This window comes from Mus musculus, chromosome 13 (genome assembly GCF_000001635.26).
Source record: "Mus musculus strain C57BL/6J chromosome 13, GRCm38.p6 C57BL/6J".
NCBI classification, from domain to species: domain Eukaryota; kingdom Metazoa; phylum Chordata; class Mammalia; order Rodentia; family Muridae; genus Mus; species Mus musculus.
In genome coordinates this window covers 109442477-109462978 of record NC_000079.6, presented here as the reverse complement: position 1 = coordinate 109462978, position 20502 = coordinate 109442477, and the positions used below count along the sequence as shown (strand labels likewise).

Sequence of the window (20502 nt, the reverse complement as noted above, 5' to 3'; positions counted from 1 at the left end):
CTTCAGCATGATCGCCTAATGCCTCTGTTGAGCTTCATCTTCCTGCTATGTAGTCCCCCAGGACTGACTCTTTTGGCAATGGTTTGTTCATCACTTACAGTTCTCTTTCTTGTTCTTTCCCTGGTTAATTCTTATTGATCTTTCAATTTGAAGCTCAAACAACCCTTCCATGGAAAGACATTCTGGATCCCCCTGAAGCGGGCAGATGTCCAGCATCCGCTCTGAGGACGGACTCTGGGTGTGGCTCTGCTATAACTTCTAGACCCATGACACTGGGAAAAGAAGGACACACAGAAGGAAGGGAGAAAAATAAAAGGGGAGGACTGGAGGATGAGAGAGGAGAATACATTTGATAAATGCTTGCAGGTCCCATTTGATTATAAATTCCATATGGTCACAGCCAATATCTAGATTTTCACAACCCGTTTTACCCTCAGTGTGCCCAAGTGAATGGCGAGTGGAGAGACCATGTTGAAGAAAGTGAGGACAATGTCAGGGTGTGGTGAAAGCTGGAGAAGCAGCCGCTAAAGACAATGCCAGAGGCCAATTTACATCCCTCAAGAATCATATTCCCATTGCATTTCTCCTCTGTGCAACAAAAGGAATTTTTTTTTCCTTTTTTTCCTTCTAAACTCTTAGACCACAAACAAGCACATTACTTGGGCATATACTTTTGTTAGAAGCAAAGGCAAAATAAATGTGTCCTGGAGTCTTCTAATTCATATATTACAATGCAACTCCAGTGTTCACTTTCAACTTAACAAAATACTAAATGCAAATTATAGGCATATTAACCATTTTGTGCAAGGTTTTTTATCATGGTTTTCCTTATGACATTCATTGAAAATATGGGTTATTATTTTGAATTAAATGAAAAATAAAATCTATTCTTCATCGTGCTCTTAACCATCAAGGCAGCTCAAAAACAGCTATTTTAACATCTAAAACCAAATCCTGTTTCCCTTGGTGATCAGAAGTGTGCTTGTACCTGCAAGTACAGCCAACAAGGAATTGCTACAGCTGCATCCTATAAAGTACTTGTCTTCTGGACCTACCAGCAAAAGACAATCAAGCTGCAGTGGCTTGTAACCCTTCCAAAAACTACAGACATTTAGATACAAAACATCACATTAGTCTATTTTCATCTAACAAATGAATTATTATCACATGAAGACTATGATGACAGAAAACGAGATAAAGGCCACTAATAAACTTAGTTGTAGAAATATCTAAAAATTTCCATATTTTGTAACCTTTTGTGAACAGCATCAAGTTGATTATTCTAATAATATTAATGCACAGAAAAATATGTGAAATGAAATCCATTGTAAGTTAGTTGAAATTACAATGTAGAAATCTTTTTTTTTTAAAGAAAATTTCCGGGGCTGGCGAGATGGCTCAGCAGTTAAGAGTGCCAAATGCTCTACCGAAGGTCCTGAGTTCCAATCCCAGCAACCACATGGTGGCTCACAACCATCTGTAATGAAATCTGACGCCCTCTTCTGGAGTGTCTGAAGGCAGCTACAGTGTACTTACATATAGTAAATAAATAAATCTTTAAAAAAAAAAAGAAAAATTCCTTGGCTTTTTCAAAGTTGGGAGAAAGGTACATCTTTTATTTACATACTTCAAAATCAGTAAGGTAAATGGATCAAGTCCATTGGAATTGAACAATTTTATTAGAAAAGCAGTATTATGCATGCTGGTTTTCTCATGTGTAGGCTAGGTTGTAAGTAACAAACAATAGAAGATTAAACTATCTAATGAATTAGAGTGACTAATAAATTACTCTAATTCATTATGAATGCAGTAATGGATTGGAGATAGAAATATTAGTATGAATTTATGGTGATCTATCTGCCTAGCCATATGTGCCATCCTTACATTCTTCTTTCCACCCATCTCTTCACCCAGACATCATTGTGTGCATATGGCTGGTTACACATATAAGTATTTCAGAAATATATCTGTTCAGATGTATTAGGAGGAAGGCATGTTGTCCCCTACAGTCAGTGAAGAAAGACTAGAAGTAATGACATCTCTATATAAAGACCATACCTATTCTAACCTTGGATTTTCATATTATTCTCCAGAAAAAAGAAACCACAGCTTGGTGAAGAGATGGTTGAATCTGGGTTATCAAAGAATATGATCTGTGATCATTTTCAAGAAACTTATGATACTGGAAAATAAGAAAGGATAACCAATACAAAAAAGAAGATAACTGTACTACAGTAATAATAACAATGAAATCAATCCAGACTTGTTGAAACAAGTAAAGAGGCAAAAGAGTGTTGTGCGGGGCAGTTTTCTGTTACTGTGATATGTATCTGAGAAAAAGAATTGCTTTACTGTAGATCATGAGTTCAATGGATTTGGGCCATCATGGCAGACAGGGCCTGGTGGATCCTAGCTGTTGACTTCATGGCAGCCAGTAAACAAAAGAGTTCCAGGGTGAACAGGACTTCCCCTTTTATCCCACAGGGATGGCAAATTATACAGCACAGTGTTCTGTGGGTGCAGGGTGGGTTTCCCTTTTGGATGATCCTCTCTACAACTCCCACACAGACATCCTCAAAGTTGTGCTTCTCTGTTAGTGTTGGCTTTCCCAACTGACCAAGTAGACAATGTAGATGGATAAATACAGTCCTGAAGGCCAGAGGAGGAGTAGTGTGAGCAACACAATAAATAAGTATTATCAGAGTATGTTCCCAAACAAGGTTCAAAATAAATATCTATGAGCTCTCACTGGTTGACACAAACAACTGGATAAATAATTAAATTAATTTTGTTGAAAAGAAAATGGGCAAATTTTGAATAGAAAACTCCAAATATTTTACTAAGAAACTATATCTTAAAAGGGTTGACACATACCTCATTGGTACTTAATCAGAGTTGTTCTTAGTGCCTTCTATACATATGAAAATAAAAAGAAATAGGAGAAAAAATTATTTTAACCCATACTACCTCGACCTCAGATTAAGATTAGCAGTTATAAGCAATAAGGCTCATGGAAGTGTTAACTTTTGCCCTCAAACACACACAGAAAACCCAATTTGATTATATTCTTCAAATATTTGAATAGGACTCCTACAAAACTTCAATACCATTAAAAACAACAACAACAAAAAAAAATCTGAGAAACTACTCTAGCCAAAAACGGATTTTAACGATGAGATAAATAACTGAAATAATGGTATACTGTATGGGACTTTAGACTAGAAAATGAATGTTCCACGAAGCTGGCTATATAGATAATTATGAATTTTAGTTAGTAATATGTTAATTGGTTAATTTAATTTATTAATTAAATTAGTAATGATAGGTATATTAACTATAAAAATCATCATACTCCTATAAGGTGTTAACAAGATCTGCAGAAGAACAAGCTAGCCAATATCCTAGCATGGAGGGCAGAGGGATTTATTTAAGTCCCAACCCTAGCTGAGAAACTACTGGTGATTAATGGCTGATGGGATAGAGAAGGGAACTTTTTATTTTAAAGGATTTGGCCCCGGAAATGCTCCTAGTGCTCTCCATACTTTAGTAGATGGTCCTACACCCACGTGTATATATAAACTGCATTAGTAGGCTCAGTGTACATGTGTGCATGAGTGTGTGCATGTGTGTGTGTGTGTTAAAAAGAGTACAAACCATGCAGAAGTGGAGAGAAAAAAATGCCGGTAGGAGATAAGGGAGGGTGTAGGGTATTTATTTATTGGTTACATAAACTTCTTTATATGCACGTATGAAATTCTCAATTAAAAAAGAGTAGAAAACAGGAGTGGAGTACACGAAAACTCCTATGCTATCATCACGTTTTTTTTTTTTTTTCCTTCTGTAAATCAAAAAGTATCTAACATAATGTTTTTTTCTTAAAGCTCTAAATATCTTGAACTGTATTTTAAACTGTCACAATTAAACAGCAAAGTCTAAGCATACCAATATAAACTGATATTTAATTTTCTAAAATTAAAAACCTGGTATATTCCTTCCAGATTAACTTCAGTGCTTACATGTTTTGCATTTCCTTAAAAACATTAGAGGATAACATAAATTATCAGTGAATACCTGATTAGAAATTTTAGGAACCATTCAACACATGATTCACTTAAGGAGAAGTTTAGTAAATGACAGGAAACACTTTATATGAGATATGATGTCTAAGGACATCTGTCCTTCAAGAACTCCAAGAAAACAACCAGGCAGAATTTAGTTATAAATATAGGAAAGATGAAAGAGCAATCTAACAAGAATGCTTTAAAACCAGGAGGAAAAAAAAAAGGTAGATGTTGGCAAATTGCTAGGACACCAAATATGCATGTTTTTGATCCTTGCATGTAATCATTACTTGGCTAGAAGAGCCATGTACACGTCTCCCCACAGAAAATGTTTTCCTCATCACTAGGACATGAAGCTGCATCTGTGGCTTAATCTTGCTTACTGCAGAGGCTGCTACTACTCAGACTTCAGATTAGTGGCCACAATGAACCAGCCCCTTCCAAGAACTAGGCCCTCGATTACTGCATGGCTTTGTCTTTCTAATGATTGCCTTCTTCCAACCACTTGATAGGAGAAGAAGGCATGGTTTTGCTGCCTCTCTTTGCCACTCTCCGTGTCCTCTTTGGTTTTGTCTGCAGCTCAGAAGTGGGCCTGATACTCCAGCAAAGGTCTGAATGATGCAGAGTCAAGTGCACTCATTACCTCTTTATTTCGGGTTATTCAAGGTCTATTGATGCAGCTCCGGGATGTTATATGAAATCTACAAAACAAGTCTCGTATTTTACCTTCAAAATGAAATGGCAGCCACAAATTCTGCATTATCTGTGATTACTGTGATTGAGGTTAGCACGTTATTATTATTTGGTTGTGAATATCATTGTTGGCTTTTGAAGGCTCTGAGTATTCATGTATAACAGCCCTCTGGGGATGACACAGCCAGAGGTACCCTCAGAACTCGGTCTCCTCTACCTCTCTCTAGGTCTAAAAAACGCCATAAAAGAAACAAGCAAAAAAATGCTCTCCTCCTCCCCTCCCCTCCCCCACCCCACATTCTTTGTTCTAGTTCCACAGCTGTAGAATCAGACTGAGAATAATGGTAGGAAGAGAATAGTCTTTAATCACAGCATCTAACCTCCTGATACTTTGTGGACATTTCAAAGTGGATGTGGTCTCATGAGAATTATTGCTGTCTGCACAACAAAAAAAGGATGTTGTGCAAAGCTAACAAAGCACACTAAGATTCAAGTGTCAAATAATGTTTTTCTAAGCTTATGGATATTACACAAAGCACTATAAAATATTTATAAATTATATAAATATGCCTAGGACAAAGATGATGTAATGTGGGCATGGGCTTTCCTTCCAGTGAATTCGAGTCTTACTATCAACTCATCTGTTTCAATTCTCTCAATTCTACAATCGATTAAATATATTTATTATAGACATTGATGTCTACATAAACATACACTGTGGTAAGGGTATTGAAAACCTTATACATCTTCCACAAAACAATAAGTAAATCAAGTAACATACACTAGTCAAACTTCCATGTGCGCTAACTCAGCAGCGCTGGCAGTACTCAGACTTAAAAACAATGACTAACACTCATCTTACAATACTTATCTTTATCTGGCTTAGATTGTAATATAATTAACAGCTATAAAATTTGTAGGTCAGAATCAGGATAAAAATATAGGATAAAAAAATCTAGGATAAAAAAAAATCAAGCAGACAGTTTAGCAAACTAATAGATCAATCCAGATTTTGAATAAACTTTCAAAGGAAAAATAAATATATTATATATTATCATATATATACATGTATATATATATATTGAGTATTCATGTATAACAGCCCTCTGGGGATGACACAGATATATTTTTAGCTGTTTACAAGAGAAACTATACTCTTTATTTTGCAAACTAATTCAGGCAGATGTCTGAGAAACACTCTCCCTAAAACATGTAATAAATACTTCATATAAAACAAGTTCCTGGCCCCTTTAAAATATTTTTTTTTTGTGGTTTGAAAAATTTTAAGGTAATGAAAGGAATAAAAGAGAGTCTTCAGTATGACAGACATAAAGTCCTCCATGTGTCATTTTTGTTGATGTAGAACGTATCCGTGAAGGGCACCTGGGACCTCAGTTCAGGAACAGGACAGAAGGCTGATGGACTGTCTGCTTCCTGAAGAAGGTACTCGGCGACTTTACAGCATGTAACAGTGATAAATTGGCATGAAGAATCAGGGACTGAAAAGCTAGTCCCTTGGGAATGAAACCTTAAAAAAAAAAAAATCTCTGAGATCCAAGAACAAAGAAGATGTTGGGAAAGCTGATCCAATACTGATTACCCTAGAGAGACCCTCACAGTGAAGTTGAATGAAAAGAGGTCCCGAGGAAAGATCAAAGCCAAGTGCCCATAGTCTTTAAATGGTTTTAGATGTGTTATTGCTTTTAAAGCTATTGGTTTTCTAGATGTAAAGCTATTTGATGGAGAGGGACTCATCTGGCATTCTGGCTCCTTTGCATTGTTATTGTTGTTTGTAGCTCTCTGATGGTTCCTATTTTGTTTGTTTTGTTTTACCACCAAAAACATTGTTTGTATGAAAACAGAGCTGTGTGGCATCCCTGCAATGGTTTATTTTACCAGCCTCATAAATGTGAAGGATTCTGTTTGTCAACAACCCTCTCCCTAATTATTCTTTCATTATAATTGTCACACTTAGTGCATCAGTTGAATATATGGTTGGAACATTTGAGAACACTTTCATCTGACTTCTGGCATTCTTGAGTGTCACATGGGCAGAAGCAGGTAGATCTCTGTGAATCAGAGGTCAGCTCAGACTGCACAATGAGTCCCAGGTAAGGATTACACAGTAAGACCCTGTCTCTAAATGCACACACACACACACACACACACACACACACACACACACACACACAATCAGACTGGTTTTTGAATTTCATTCAGTTAGGTGACTAAAACTGAGACTGTTCTCTTACACAGTGCCACATGATAAGAAGGGGGAAAGTCAATTATTCACTGCCTCCATGGTTATCTCTATAAGACTTGCATGAGATTGGACCCAGTGATAGTTTATCATAGGTCAAGGAGGGACCCAGAAAGCTCCACCATTCACAAAGAAACTACTGGCATTTAGTGGTGTTGAGAAAGAGTGTCATTTTCTTGAATGATGTGGTCACAGAAAAGTTCCTTTATCAAAATACATGTGCCACTGCCCCTTCCAATTCACTCCTCTATTCTTGACTTCCATGATCCTTTGTTATTAGGGTGTAAACACAAGGGGTTTGTTTTGTTTTCTTGCACAAATTCTTGCAAATATTTCTGACATAGGACACAACTGCCTTCCCCATTGACACTTCTTGTCAATGTTCATTGTCTCTAATCTTGGGGAACCATGCCTCTAGAGCCTGGAGCTGATTAAAGAGATTGTGACTTTCAAGATCTGCTCTCACCAAGAAATTTGTAAGTCTAAGATGGCTATTGATATTCTTTCAGAAGAGTAGATTCACATTCTGATGTGTGAAAGGAATTCAAGTTTTCGATGATCAACTTAGCTAATAGATATGCTTGTTATTTTAAATGAAACAAATATGGCACACTTTCTGTATTTTAAGGTCTAACCTAAGAATATATTTTTTTAAAAATTCTCAATATTTCAATATACCAAATATGAACATTTTTCTTGAGATAACATTTAATGACATTAAAAAAAACCCAAACAGGTAAGACAATCAAAATGAGAAACTGAAAATAGATATGATAACAAACTCTAAGGAGGTATTGGTTACATTAGAATCAAAGAAATGTAGCAGAAGAGGAGGAAGAAAGAGGCAAGAGCAGAAGTTAGGGACACACACAGAAAACTGATATCTTCCAGACAGGACATAGCCATGGCAGTCATGACTTCGGTGCTGCTGTGATTATCTGCACAAGACCTGTACAAGATTAGATCTATCAACATTTCATCATGTATGAAGGTGAGGCCTCTGAGGTGGCTTTACTCTCCTTAAGGGAATTTGGTGCTTTGAATGAGAATGGCCTCTACAGAATTCTGTGTTTGAATATTTGGTCCCCAGTTGGTAGAACTGTTTGGGAAGGATTAGTAGGTGTGGCCTTATGAGAGAAGGTGTATCACTAGGGGTGGGCTTTGAAGTGTCAAAAACCCATGCCATTCCTGGTTAGCTCTCTCTCTCTCTCTCTCTCTCTCTCTCTCTCTCTCTCTCTCTGCCTCTTGCTTGTAGGTCAGAGGTCAGGACATAATCTCTCAATTACTGTGCTAGCACCATACCTGCCTACCTGCTGGGTTCCTCACTATGATGATCATGGACCCTCTGAACCTGTAAGCTCCCAATAAAAACTCTTTATTCTATAAGTTGCCCTGGTGATGGTATCTTCTTATAGCAATAGGAAAGTAACTCTGACACGTAGTATTGGTCCTTAATGGCTGTTAGGTGAGTGGGTATCCTTTTGTGGTATAGCTGCAGATAATTAGCACTTACATCTATGCAAGGGCAAATGCCTCTTATTAAGGTCAGTGGGTAACTCAAGGAGAAACAGCAGCAGAGGCACTGGTGGGGAGTATAAGCACCAGTGGATGAGGGAGAATAGAGGACAGGGTGGAGGGGACCGACTAAAATATATTATATAAATGTATGAGGCTGTCAAACGATACAAAGGAAATAGGAAAATGCTTGGAAAATCTAGCAGACTCCCTGACCTTGTCTGCTTCTTAAGAAAACTTCACTTAGACTTCTGTCTACCATGCCTCATTTTATCATGACAGTACAATAGGGAAGTAGAATTTCCTGCCATGTTTTCTATGTGGGGAAAAAACAAAAAAACAGGAAAAAAAAAACCAAATGGAAGTGAGTTATGCTTCTACCAGAGGATGTGTGTTTTATAAGTGAAAGCACAAGAACCCACTCCTAGTTTTCTACTTCGACAGCCAGCACATTGCTGCCTCTCACTATTTCACAGTGCTTGCAGCAGATAGCATAGCTAATTATGAGAAAAGGATGAGGGGGTATATAAGACATGGATGTTTTGTTTATCCATGATGAATGTGACCACTAGAAAACCTTGCCAGGCAGCTGATACTCTCACACTGAGAGGTACAGACTTTCTGTGTTAATGAAAATTTAGAAAACTGAGCTATCCAAGGTCAAAGGAAATAAAATGCAGTAGGTCCTGGGAAATTATGGTGACAGTTCTGCAGCTGTGACCATCTCCCCTCAGAGGTCACATATTCATGGTGTTCTAGTTGAAGTACATGTAGTGCTGCACCTCAGACCTCACGTGCATGTAAATCAGCCTGGCTCTGCCAGGAATGAAGGAAGATCAGGAGTCAGGGAATCAATGTTCTGGTTTTCCCATCCAACATGTGAGACAAACCTGAAGCAAGATTTTATTCAACAATCTTAACAACATTGACGTTGGCTATCTATCTCAGTTATCTGACCATAAACATACCCTATACTAACTTTATTTTCTTTCCTGCCTAGCTGCAACATTTCCCAGCTGCTATTCCCTAAACATGCCCACCAAGTAAGCCATCCATACTAAAGTCCTTAGCTTACGCTGAGCTTCAGAGTGATGCCATTTTGACATCCACCTACCATAGTTCCAAGAACAATGGATGAGAACGTTCATCCTTATGGTAGTCAAGAAGTAATAATGATTACTCAGCCTCCATTCTGCAGATGGCGGTGCCTAAGAACCTAAGTAACTTTTCCTGATTTGAATCAGGTTGTCTGGGACCATGATGATTCCAGCTGCAATGTGACCTGCCTTTCAATGCAAAGAACAAAGTTCTGTAGAAAAGCAAGCTGTGATATAAGAAATCCAAAAGGTTTGAAGAGAAGAGAAGGAAGGCTTGACTCAACTTAGAATTCAGAGTAAGCAAATAAACCAGGTAGATGCTAGGACAGAAAATTAGTGCACAGAAATATATTCTAATACAAGGTTCACTGAGCAGTAGGAGAATGACTTCAGATAACATAGAGTCCCACTCAAGGAGCTAGCTTTGCAAGGAGAGGAGGTATCAGGGCACAAAGTTGGCCACCAGTTGGACTTTAGCTTCTTTATTCCTTCTTAATACAATGGTCATGTAAATTTCCTCATCAATATGTCATGACAGTTTTATCTAGAAGAGAGCTTCAGTTATTTAAAAACATATTGTTCGCATTAGTAGCAGCAAGGGCTAGAGAAGATGTGGAGCAAATAGGTGTACTTGCTCAGTGTTGGTGGGGATGCAGACAGAGAGAGGTAATAACAGAAGTGTATTATAATCTCAAAAATTTCAATTAAAAAGCTCAAATGTAGATACATGTGTTGAAAAAGATGAAGGAATTAAGATTATAAAATTGATAAGTAGACTATATTACAAAAATATTTTCTTGATTTTTGTTGGACAGTGCAGGCATGTATGTAAAGAGTTATGAGCATGTGTTATGATAAAAATGAACTGAAATACAATATCAGTGTCATGAATGCAGGCACAGATATAACTGAGCTAGCTGCAAGGCTAATTTTAAGCCTTTAGTCTCAGCAGAAAGATGAAGCATACATGCATATATAGACATATACATAAATAGAAAAGAACAGTCACTGAATGATTAGGAATGAAGTGCCAATTAGTTTTGAAGAAAGTTTCTTGGAGGGCTCTCAGGTTAAGCACCATTCAGAGGAAGAGCTGAACATGGAAACTCAGAAAAATTCTCTCTAGTGTTAGAAGTTAAGATTTGAGAGAATTATTTAAGCTCAAAGTGCCATTTTTTTAATATAGAAAAATTTTGCCTATCCAAACACACAACCTTTCTCATGGAAGTTGAAATTAATCATGACAACCATAAATTCTAGGGACACGATTCTGGAATTACTTGCGATCTAAAACAGTCTTTGTAAGATATATATGCATCAATTCTACACTGGATGTTTTTACCTCTTATTGTGGATGTCAGCACTTACGGGCATAACTTTGTTGTCTTACTGATGAAAAAAGCTCTTGTTTAAGATAGAGTATGTGAAGCATGAATTAAGCAGACTATCTACAGCAGAGGCTAGGAATTGTCTACAGGGAAAGCTAAATACAAAGAAAAGCATGAGAACTTCATGCTAATGAGAAGGCTCAGAAGATAAAGGCATTTGCAACCTGAGTTTGATTCTCTGGACCCAAATAGGAGAAAGAGATAGTCAAATCGTAGAGGAACTATAATCCAGCAACAAGGCTGCTCTGGCAAGGAATCACATCCAAAGACCTTCTAGGTTTATGTGATCCAGCTGGACTGCAGACATGTTCTGGATTACACTATGATCTGGCTGAAATTCAGATATGTCCTTTAATCCCAAACAATTTAATCCCAAACAATAAAAGTAAGGTTAGCTTTTACAAGAAAGTAACCATGTTTGAAAGTGCTGTCTAATTGAGGGGCAGACAAAATGATGAATCAGAGAAAGATTTGACAGAATGAATCTGAGATGTGATATGCAACTCTCACTAGAATAGACAGATGGCACACTGGGGCAGAGGTAGGATTACTGGGACAGTTTTACAGAGATAGGCTTCAGGTGAAGACAGAGTGAGCTGGAGAATGAGAAGGAGCCAGAAGATTAGAACATATTGTTGAAGTTAGTATGAGGCCAGGCAGAGCAATTAAGTCAGAAGTCAAGAGAAGCAGGGTTGAATCAGTCAGCTTGGAGAGGGGTTTGGGCAAGAACAGTGGAGTTGAAACAGCCAGCCAGAATTCAGAAAGATCTGGAAAGAGTGAGCTTATTCAGCAGTAAGCCTCTAAGAGGACAATTACATCTGGCAAATAAAAAATTACTTTTATACCAAATCCTTCAAGATGTCCTCTGACCTCCAGATGTGAATGATGATATGCATATGTTCCTACATAATAAATATGTGTAATTTTTAAAAGAAAATAATCAGAACTCAATCCCTAAACAATTTTCTGGTCAATGTATCACTTCTCTGTTCACCTTGAATGGAGGAACAGTCACATTGTAAGAAGAGAGAAATGAGTACATGTATCTAAGGGATGGGCCACTGATTCTTTCCAGTTTCATAATAATCAACCTTTTCACTTTCAGATTTAGAAAATAAAAATGTAGAAACTCAAAGAAGAGAAAAACTTGAAGTTCCCTTATAAGTGATCAGGACCACTCAGTTCATTATACTAAGTTCCAGAACCATGGCTGAAATATCACACAACAGCCCCAGAGAGAGTAATGGTGATTCCAGATATTCTATAATACTAAGGAATATCTGTACATGGAGCACAGCATACATATCATTTGCAATTGCCTAGTGTAAGACTCTGGGTTCCAACCTCAGTGTCATAAGGAGGGAGAGAACGGGAGAATGAAGGAAAAAAGGAAGAAGGACAACTAAAGGGGGGGACTCTAAAATCTGTTAGAAAGTATGATCATGGTCTATGGAACCATAAAACCATTAAATAATATCTATTAATGTCTTATAGTCATCATTTCTCTAGAGCATCATAGAAACATAAAGGAGAATTTACATTAATAAATATTTAAACTAGATTAGACCAGCTGAAGTCAGTCAGAGTGTGCTTCATTATTTTCAGTGAGTCCACTTCCCAGGGAAGAGTGATACTTTCAAATAAACTTCATAGAGTTTTGAAGAATCTTGGTAAAATCAGGCCATATATATGGAAGTGTGACATTTGAACAAAACCTGCAGAAAATTTCCTATTAAAACTGAGAAGAGCTAAGGATTTTTTTTTGTTTCACTTTTAAACTCAATTCCCACAATGTATTTTATTGTCTGAAGACAAAAGTCAAAGCAAGCATCTTACAGATTCTGTTTGTCACACAAGAGTTATTTCCAGGCAGCACGAGGGATCTCACTTTTCCAAAATCAGGTCTCCAACCTGGGACTTCACTCTAATGAATATATTCATAAGACACTTTCTACCAATACCAGACAGACAGCAACAACAGAGACTCTGCATGCTTTGCAATTCCCTAAACCATTATTTGACAGGAAAATATCATAAAAGCAACTTAATTTGATCATAAAACAATTCACGATTTAGTAATTAGGAACTGCAGCACGTCCATCAGACCTCTGTGCCATCTCCTGGTGTCATATTGTGCGAGTCAGTAAGTTTAAAAGCAGACAAAAACACCTTTTAATGACTTGATATCTCCTTTCAGCATCTGTGTCCTATTTTCAGTTTGCTTGACACCCTTGAACATGTTTCATGGCCTGACTAAGCACCCTGTTTGCCTAACTAAGCCATGTTCCCTGCTGAGATATGATTTTTTTCCTTTGAATTACATATCTCATAGGAAACAGAAATAACTAGACCAAATTCCCTAAGTATCTCAAGACTCTCATCAATGTAATTCATACATTATCTACATCTGTCTCCCTAGCCTCCCTCCTCTCTTAGAGGCACTGTGTTCCTCACTAGGTTTCCAGATCCACATCAGGATTCTTCCTTTGGGAATGACTCTACATTAGCAACTGGCTTTTCCTCCCTGGTACCCTCCCTGTCCTGCCCTCTACTTCCCCTCCCACACTGTCTGCTTAAAACTGTCAATGAAGACATTTTCTCCAAGTTATCTAGTTGTAAGGTTTGCTTGATAGATTGATTGACTGACTGATTGATTGAAAATAAATCTTTCCTTGAGACATTCCCTCAATCCACTCTCCAAATTGTTTTCAGCAACTGGTAATTCTTAAACCATTCAGGACACACACACACACACACACACACACACACACACATATCATATGTGTGTGTGTGTAATATATATATGTATGTATAATGGTCTTTTGTTCCTGCACTTCTTTAGGTATTTGGGTTAAGGCAATTAACTTGAGTCTTCCTTTGTATGTCATGATGCCTTGTATATCTCTGAATCTCTGAGTTATCTGCTCTGTACTGTACTATAATTATATGTTTCTATAGTTGCCGTAAAGACTTACGGCTCTCTCCAAGACAGGATTCTTATGGTATTTATTCGGGAACACTTTATGCTTAGAGGAATCAGTATGTTGCTCCTATGCCAATATAACTCACTACAAATGATCTTATCCAGCATCAGATCTCACTTCAGATAGTGCTAATGCTCTTTGCCTATGGGCATTATAAAATGTAAAATCCCATCATTGGTTGATCACTTTGGCGAGCAGCAACGTTAGCAGCAAATGCCAAAACTTATATGATCAGCAAGACATGGTCAGAAATATTTCATTTGTCAGTCACCAAGTAGAGCTTATAATACAGTTCTGTGGCTAGTTTGCACATGACTAAATAGTACACCTAAAAATATAGTAGATTGAGCAGACCTTCCATGCTCTGCTGACTGCTTTTGTGCCTAGTATAGAGGGCACTTCACTTTGCACATTTAGCATGTCCTGCAGTTGTAGCTCTTCTTTGTCAGCCTAAAATGTGGCAACTATCCTAATACATCTGCCCAGAGAGCCACTTTCTTCTAATCCCCAAAGAACCCTATGGGTGAGCATGGTTCAGGAACACGGTTCATGGCAAATTCCTTGCAAACATTATTCATTCTGAGAAAACAGAGAAAGTTGCTGATGTAGAGGAAGTGCAGGTCATAGTGCCAACATGAACGAATGCTGTTTCAAGGAAAGGCCACTCACATTCTCAGCTGTCTGGCATACTTATGCAACTTGCTAATGATTTTTTTCCTGGTATTTTGTTAATCTGTTTTCTAGAAGGCCCATGGACGCATTATGGAGGCACATTTTACAAACAAAAACCAATACGGTTTGTTAAAGGGAGACTGAGCTTGGACATAAGGCCAGACCTAGAGTAGACCGGCTTCATGTGTCAGCAGAATGTCACCTTGAGAAAGCATGACATTTGAGAAAGTCCCTTAGGCTCTGAGCATTCCATTCTGTAAAGAGTGAGTCAAGACAGTGAAAACAGAAGGCCACTGTTGACTAGTGAGATGGTTCAATGGATCAAGTGCTTACTGTCCACATGTAAGGACCAGAGTTCAGAATTCCCAGTGCCCACGTAAAGGCCAGACATGATGGTATGTATATTTCTGTAACCTTGGTACTGGTCGGGGGCTGGGAAGACAGACAACTCACTTGTTAGCCAGCCTAGCTGAAACCACAAGTTCTAGGTTCAGGGAGAGACCGTGTCTCAAACCATAAAGTAGAGAGATATTGAAAAGATAAGAGACAGTCTCCACAGGTACAATTTAGCATTCACTGTTCCCCCAAACACAGATATACCATACATGATGTTGCTATTATGAACCCACTGGGCATGGACATGAGAGCTTGGTCAGTGTTGTTGCCCTCTGATACATACTTGGGAGTTGTCATGTCTTATATAGCCTGTATGTATAATCCAGGTTATTCATCTTTCAACCCTAATACATACATACAAACATACAACCTTACATACACACACACACACACACACACACACACACACACACACACACACACACACATATATATATATATATATATATATATATATATACATACATACACAGAGAGAGACAGAGAGATACACATGTATCCATGTATATATGCAGTACAAATTTTATAAGACACTATCCCTAACCTGTTGTCTTTGCTATGTTTATAGGGCGATAATTCTCAAACCATAGGAGACACAATCTAATAGCCTATCAAGTGATTATCAGACCACTCTAGTTAACTTATGGCTTAGAAGGATTTTTGAACTATTGCCTAAAAGATTGGAGTGAAGTTAGACACCATCGAATTTTGTGTGATATGAGTAAAGAAAGATAGAAAGTGAGTAAGGGGCTAAAACAGACAAAAGGAAAATTAAATCTCTGGCAAATGAGAAAATCATTGTTACTTTCCTATTAGTTATTCTTTCGTTTTTAGCACTCTGAACCACATCCCTTTCCCCCACCCCAGAGTTGAAGACATTTTCTCTCTGCTGAAGACGTCAGCATTAAAGTAGCAATTCAATAGCCGTAGCTGAAAGAGCAGGGTGGGTAGTGAAGCACGTGACAGACATGAGATAGCCCACATTATTGGCTTATGGTTTTCTGTTTTCCTTTTTGTTTCTTTCTTTCTTCTTTCGTTCTTTCTCTCCTTTTGTTTCCACAGTCAGTAGTTGAGAATGCATAATTTTAACAATCTGAGAGAGACCTAAAAAACTAAAGCTTAATTTGCGTACATTGTGGGCACACACTAGGATTTCTAGTTGCAAATTTCCTTCTCAATCAAAATATTCGTAATCGAATTTAATTTTCACTTATAAGTTCTAAGGTATCACTTAGAATTCAAGAATCCTATCACTAGAGACAATAAAAGACATTAAAATAGAAAGCCAAGAGGCAAATAAGGTATATTTAATAAAATCAGAAGTTCTCCTAATTAAAAACAACCTTAGTCTAAGCCTGACCTTCTGCCTACAATGGCCTGGATTTACAACTGTGCTTGATTGATGGATGAACAAGAAGAACTCTCATAATTATCAGCCATAAGTTTATTATCCAGTGTTTACAAATAGACTTTTTGGTCCTACCAGGATCTAGACCCAAGCTTTGAGTCTGGTCTTCTGAGAAGAGCTGTTACAAAGAGGAAGAGAAAGTACTGTAAGAAGGTCAGCTGCTGTGCAACTGCCGTAGAAAGTGCGCAGATACGGACTGAATTTTGCTTACCAGACTGAGAATGATACTGCTGTTCTATAAAAGACGTAATACGGTCTGTGCATACATCAGTAGCATTTACTGTTCAAAACGGATCTCTGTCTGTACACGTTACTTCTAGGTTTTGTTTCTGTAGTTTCAATTTAAAAGTTCAGACAAAAAGTGGCCAGAGAGAAATACTTTCCCTTTGTGAAACAGCAAGCCATTTGTCTTTCTTCAAATGTTCATTCATTGGATTAATTGTTTAAAATACTGTGTAATTTTGAACATATGCAAATTACACTATTACATGGTCATTTATACTTTGCACCATTCTATGAAGAAAATATAGCAATCAAAAAAAAAATGAAATGAGCTAGCTCATAAGTCGCATATTTGGACTATCGAGTTATAACCCAACTCTGTCTGCTAGACTGCAGCCTTTGGGAGCTGATACTTGGGAGCATATTGCCCAACAAAAGAAGTGCAGGAGCCTCAAAGGAAAAACAGGCTCAATATTGATTTAAGGGGTTATAATCACCCCATTTCACCTCTTAATAGAGATGAGCTGTCAGCATCACCACAGCAGTTTATTACAAAGCACTTAAACATCTGGTCCTTAGAAAATGAAATAAGTAAATAATTAATCATTATCCACAATTACTAGTCCAAAACCTTTTTCAACAGAGTTTGTTGACTACTGTAAGTCCCCATTCTCCAAGTCAGTTGAGCCCATTCCAAAGGGAGTACAAAGAAATTCAAATAGAATGCCCTCCTAAACTTTGAAACTACCTGTCTTCATTGCATTCAACACAACTTTATGCATCTTGTACAGATTTATAAAATCTTACATTTCTCACAAATCATATTATGCAAAGTTCATCATGTATGTGTGTGTGTATATATGTGTGTATGTAAAAACTACAAACCCATGTTAGTATTTACCCTTCTTGATAGACTCTGTCATGTAACTCAACATCAGAGTATATTGAGGCTTCTCAGGAGTCTTCTTAATTGCTGCTGGGTGGAACTTAAATTCCTAGAAAGCTGACCTGTGTATTCCTTCTTTGACCATGGAAGACCCATTTCTGAATTGCCAGGCTACCATTGTATTCTCATAACTTGACAGGAGAAAACACGAAGGCATAGAGTGCTTGTTTATTCTGTCAGGAGAACCCTTATCTTTGCTTAGCTAGGCAGTAAAAAGGCTAAAATGTGTAATGGAAAGACGCCTTTGTAATAAAATCCTCCAGCGAATATTTCGAATGTAGCTTCAAACAAGAAAGACACATTCCTCACACTATCCTACCAGCACCCAAGGGGAGTGTTCTATTAAGCCAACTATTCCAACCACTTATTAACTTTAACTTGTAACCAAGAAACAGTGAGTTCGTCATAGCACTGCATGATAATCAACATGCCAGGCTAAGGAAAGGATAATGAGAATTTCGATTTGGATAGTGATCCCGAGAAACTTCGGAAGACTTCTCTAGACCTGCTCCACATCAGTTTCTTCCTGGCCTCTCATAAAACAAAAGAGAAAAATGCTAGACCACGTCTCTCTCTCTCTCTTTCTCTCTACCCTGCCTATCCAAAGGGCTTAGCGCTATCCTAGACCAGAGCTAGGGTTTCTGAAATCAAAGCCCATGGCTCCTTTAAAATGCTTGTTGTTCACAGCCATTGGTCTGTTGCCATCTTCTGATCTGTCCTTCCACAAAGAAACAGAGGGGCATGTGAAGATGAAGAAAGACAGTGTCTTCCTAAATCTTTTTCTTTTGAAACAAGAAGACTGAAGAGCCTGGAGACGGATCCAAGAGGGGCTCTTGAGCAAAGGGAATGAATGATTCCTGTCAAACACCAAGACTTGTTTACTGCAGTGCTGGAAAGTACAGTTATCTTGCAGGAAAGCAACAACAACTGGGGGAGGTGAGAATCAACCCCACACTAAATGGGTCACCTGGAAAAAAACCACCACCTTCCTCCTTTGAGTGAAATGTCTCAATATTGAAGCCTTTTAAGGAGCCGAGGGGAAAATAGCCATAGAGAGCATGGTATCCACACTGGCTCAGTTTGTTCACAACAATAACAAATTGGCACAGCGTGAGGTGAAATAGATGAAGGGTTACCTAGCTCCAGGCACAAAAGAAACCATTCAGAACTCTCAACTTCTCCATACCTCTTTTGAATGCATTTTTTTTTTCATAGAACGACAGAAGCATGAATAAGCAAATTTGCATTTTCTCCCCAAACTGCAGAGTTGAACAGCTCATTTCTTTTCAGTCAGAAGTAGAGGTGAGGTTAATGAAAAATCAAAGGTGATTACACTACTATGTGTTCAAAGAGGACAGATATCCTGGCTATTGCAACATGAACAAATGGACTCAAGCAATAGGACTTAGCTAAAACAGAAGCTGTTGTTTTGTAGCAAAGTACTCTTTCTTCTGGAAATGAGAATGTTAATCCTTTAAAGGGAAAATAACCTTTGCTTTACTTAAAGCAAAAGTTAAGAGGTATGGCCTTAACCATAGAGCTGTAATACTAGAAGAAAATGGAGAGATGCATACTATGTAGCAAGGACTACTTCCAGGACTTTTAATCTTAGAATTAAGGGCTCCTGATGTGCATTTTCTGTAAGAACAACTAGATCCTTATGCTGACAGACGGCCCTCACCAACAAGGGAAGGGAGGCACAGGCACCAAAGCCCTCCTGAGTCGGGAACACTGGTGATGCAGTTGGAAGTGGGCCCCTGAGGCCTACAGACATGCTATTCTGCCTCTTTCATAGACATCAGAGCTTGGGAACAGAGACTGTGGTCATCAGAGAAGGGAGATACGCCACAGCCCTGACTGTGCATGACTCTAGAGTTGTAACAAAACAGGCACCTGTCAAGGGTAACAGAAGAGTCCTCTACCCCCACATTCACTGCAAGTGATTTCTAACTGGAAACCAGAACATCTGTAACAACCCAGTAGGTGATTTTGCTGGTGTCTTAGACAATGAGATGGTTGGTCACAAAAGCAGCTATGGACCCCTACGAAATCTGTGTTTATATATCTATTACTTATCCTGAGTCTGGTCAAAATGTTTACATAGGAAATATATTTTGAAAATCAGGCCCAATAGAGGCAGCACCTCATGTGTATGTTGGGAGACAAAAGGCCTTGTAATGTGCTTTTATCATAAATCACAAAGTTTCTGCTGTAAGAAATTGAATCCACGCCCCCTCGGAGGTACCACAAAAACAAGCAACTTTCAAAATAAGCACCTTTGTCCTTGTAATGGCCTCAGCAGTGAGCTCTTTCACACTCAGTCACAGATGCCAATAAGAAACGGGATGGGATGGTGCACGTCTGGAGAGCTCCATGCATTGAATCATTGAATTGAACCTTAATACCTGACCACACATCCAAGAACTAAGCAAGTTCCGTAAAGTTGGTCCACTCCATGATTCATGTGTGAGCAATCTATCAGAATTCTATTGGTTCAGCCCAGAAGGACTACCCTCAAATAACTAAAGCATTCTTAAATATGAGCAGGTCAGATATTACGGTTGTTTGTTTGTTTGTTTTTTATCGAGTCAGCATTCAAAGTTTCCCTTAACCTTCTATGGAAATGCAGGCCAATTGATATTTGGTATCAGAAATCCATGTATGCCCTTTTCTAGAGCATTTTCAAATAACAACAACAACAACAATAATAATATAGACAAAGCAGATTTCCAGTCCTACCATTTCTGTTCCTTACTAGGTAGGTTGTCTATTTTTGTTTATGAACTATTAGCTATTGTGAACATCCTATGCTTTCTTATTTGGGATGCTTTGTAGCAACAAGAAAAATTTAATTGCATAA

General features: G+C 38.1%; 1 protein-coding gene across 5 annotated transcripts in view; it reads right to left on the bottom strand.

Moving 5' to 3' along the window:
- The window catches only part of Pde4d (phosphodiesterase 4D, cAMP specific), a 1301793-nt gene that overhangs the window by 492991 nt on the left and 788300 nt on the right, over positions 1-20502 (bottom strand). The gene's annotated exons all lie outside the window — the stretch shown is intronic.